Below are 3,932 nucleotides of genomic sequence, written 5' to 3'. Positions count from 1 at the left end.
CGCCCCCGCGCGCCCCCTGCTGCCGGGAGGCCGCGGGCACAGCCCGGAGGCGGCCTGAGCCGAGCGCGCGCGGCGCGGGCTTCTCATTGGCTCGCCACGATTGTTTTGGGAACCGCTACTTCTGATTGGGGGCGGCTGGGAAGCTCTTGGCTGTTGATTGGTTGGCTGTCTGCGGCCCCGCCCCCACGCTCCTTTCCCTTCAGCGGGCCGGAGCCCGCCCTGCCCGGTTTGTTGCCCCGTGCGGACGGTGCAGTGTGACCGGTCCTGTAGACACCGAACCCGGGGCCGCCGCTACCCGGAGCCGCTGCGCCCCTTTAAGGCCCCGGTTGGCTCTTCCGGAAGCCGCCTGACGTGAGCAGCTCGCGGGACTTCTTCCGCCCAGTGACGTCACTCCTGGTTGACAGGGCGCTGGGCGTGCGCGTTCCGCCGTGCGCGCGCCCTCCTGCCCTGAGGGCGGTGAGGCTGCGGGGTCGCGCTCAGCCAAGAGGAGCGCGCGTGAGCCCCGGGGATTGCTGTGAACTGGGGTTTCTCATGTCGGAACGCACAAAATGAAAATGCCTTTGCCCGATAAAAGCCCCTGAGTGAGCACGAGGCCCAAGGAGCGCTGTGCTGTCGTTCCTTTAAGCCGCGGCCAGTCTGACCAGCGGCAGGTGCAGGCGGGGACACTTTCCCTGGGCCGGGCAATGACGGCGTCCCTGGGCCAGGCAGGTGGCACACAACCCCTGCCCACGGAACGGCCGCACTGGAGCTCTCTTCAGTGCTTTCTCAAATAAGAGGAATTGGGTTTGCCCTTCTCTGTGGGCATGATTGTGTTCTGATAGTATCGTGATGAACATTGTCAAGGGTCTGGAGAGGAAGCTTTTTGAGGAGTACCTGAGGTCACTTGGCTTGTTCAGCCTGGAGGAGACTCAAGTCAGACACTATTGTGGTCTTGGAGCTTCTTCATGAGGGCCAGTGGAGGGACAGACACTGATCTCTGCTCTGGTGACCAGTGGCGGCACTCAAGGGAATGACTGTAGTTGTGTCAGGGGAAGTTTAGGTTGGATATAAGGAAAAGGTTGCCCCCAGAGGGTAACTGGGCACTGAAAAAGCTCCCCAGGAAAGTCATCACAGCACCAAGCCTGACAGAGCTCAAGAAGTGTTTGGACAAGGCTCTCAGGCCCATGGTAGGATTCTTGGGGCTGTCCTGTGTAGGACCAAGAGCTGAACTCAAGTGATTTTTGTGGGTTCTTTACAACTAAGGATTTTCTGATTCTCTTTCCTTTTGTTCAGCAACATTAGCGATGGCAATGTCAGTAGTGCAGTTGAGCAGTCTTGTACAGATGCCCCCACAAATACTGTGGTAACTGATGTGACCTGTAACTGATGTGACCTGTAACTGATGTGACCTGTATGATAGGACTGCATAAAGAAATCTTTAGAAGTTCTAACCAGTATAGTGAGAAGATTAAACTGCCACCAATCAAGACAGAAAGGAATGCAGCCAATTAGTAGTTTATCAGGTGAAGTAATGCTGATGGAAAGTTTGTTGACCTTGTGAGGCCTAAAACATTAATTATTAATAAATTAATGTATTAAACATTGTTCCAGTCTAATTACCCTAGAGGACCTGTGTCTAAATTGTTGAAGCTTTGCCTTGAGGCTTTCCTCAGCTCCAAAGGGTGAATTACCTCCTGCTGATCTTAGCCCAGTGATTCTTGAGACTGTGACAATTCAATCACAGCAGTCAAATATTAAATTGTAGTGCTTAAGTGTATAGTATGGCATTTAACAGACCCCTGAGAGTCATGGTGAAATTGGGCCTTTGCTTACTGCAGAATCTAAAGGGACATGAGAGAAACAGAAAAAAGATCATGCATAGAAGAACAGTTCTATCCATGGATCATAAACCATGAAATAGACCATAAAAATGGTAAGAAGGCTTATCCAATTCCAAATTACAATTGTTTAAACACTAAGCAGCTTAAGAAAGCAAGCAGTATGATCATTCTCATCCAGAACAACAAACCACTTCTAAGGCAAAACCTTTTGGCTGGTAGTAACACAATGAAAATATTAATCTTAGCTGTTAATCCTCTTGATTTATAGGTATTACATAAATCATGCTGCTGATTTTTCCAAGCCTGCTGTTAGGATTTGCTGCATATTATTCACCTGGAGAGAATGGCCTGTTGGGAACTCCTGACTATTTTGGGAATATTTCAGATGTAATACAGACTGCAAATGTGAGCTTGAAAATCACATCAGGTAAAGTGAAATTACTAAAATATCTATATAAATATGCTGCCTTTCAAACTGTTAGAAAACAAAATAAATTTTGGGTTAGAATTAGGAGGTTATTGAACAAGTACCTGGCTTTAAAAGTTACATTCCCATAAAATCTAGAATAAATTTGTGAAACAAAGCAAGCAAACGGACTTATCTTGAGCTCTAAACAAACTTTTGGAGAGGAGACAAAACCAGTCTGACTTTTTATAATTCAAGTATTATAAATTGTTTTGGAACCCATATTTATTATGTGCTCAGTGATCAAGAGGATTACACGGGTATGATTGATAGTTCCAGATGAGTGGAAGACAAGAACATTTTTCCAGTGTATTCCTCAATCTGCAGCATGGGAAGTTCTTATCATGTAACACTTCCTGACATGAGGATTACAGTTCACTGGAATTTCTGATGTGAATAATATTTATATGTGGAGATAATCTGAGGAATGTACTCCCTTCAAAACACTTTTGATTTTGATGTTTCAATTTTTTTTCAATTTGAATCAAGTTCTTGATCTTTCTCAGTCTCAGAATGCATAATAAATATATGGATGGTGACATTGCTCTCTTTCCTCCAACAGTGGTTATGGAATACATAGTTATTCCAGCTCTGCATGTGTCATGGGGAGGAAAAAAAATCTCCTTGAATAATTAAACCAGCAAATTTCCATTTTTTACCTTTAAATATGTCTAAAAAGAGTCAGTTGTGATCAGACATGAATTTATAACGACTACCCTAGGAAATATTCCCCAATAAAGAATGTATACAGTCTATAAATTTTACTAAGAGCTTTATACAAAACAAGAGTATGAAAAGGAATACCCCTTTGGCAAAGTCATACTTGGGGGTATTGACCTGAATTAACCAAAGTGAAATACTTAAATCATATTAAAACTTTATAAGAAGAGAAACCTGCAAATTTTAACTAAACTAAATTAGAGTATGCACAATTCTCTTCCAAAGGTGACTTAACTGAAATACTGTGTTTAGTCAAGGTAATCATGTGTATATTAAATATAGTCTAGTGTAATCCATTCTAAAAGTCAATTTGCAGTGGCTGTTGTTTAATTTGTTGCCACCACTTGACACAGCTCTTTGCTTAGTATGCCCAGAGGTGAGTGAGCATTTCTCTGGCCAGAACAGGAAGATTTGTGGCTGGCCAGCATATGGAGGAGGACTCTCACTAAAGGTATTGCCAGTATTAGGTTTTGTGTCTGCTTTTTTGTTGGTACTGATGGATTCTTAATATCTCTGTAATTAAAAAATTGAGTATTGCATGCAAGTTATGCTCCTTGTGGTACTTTATTTGTTCTCTCATGTGTGTATCATGCTTTTGAAAACCCTGACCCACTGCATCACTGAAACAGAAACAGCTTCTTCTTTTTAAATGCTATTGAAATTATACATTATAATTTCCAGCACTTACCAGTCAAATAATGTGTTTGAGCCATGAAAATAGGATGGCTTTTACTTTAGCAGAAGCTACATCAGTCTATATGTTTTTCTAAATCCATGCAAGAAAAAATATCCTATAGCAGACAACACTTGCTTGTGTATGAATGAAGAGCTTTTAGTGTTGGGTTTTTTTTAACTTTTTTTGCTTATTCTTTCATAAACATCTATATATTATAACTTGGTTACCCTCAGACTTGAAACAGTGTATC

This window comes from Fringilla coelebs (assembly GCF_963513975.1).
Source record: "Fringilla coelebs genome assembly, chromosome: 16".
Lineage (NCBI taxonomy): Eukaryota > Metazoa > Chordata > Aves > Passeriformes > Fringillidae > Fringilla > Fringilla coelebs.
This window is presented reverse-complemented; position numbering follows the sequence as displayed.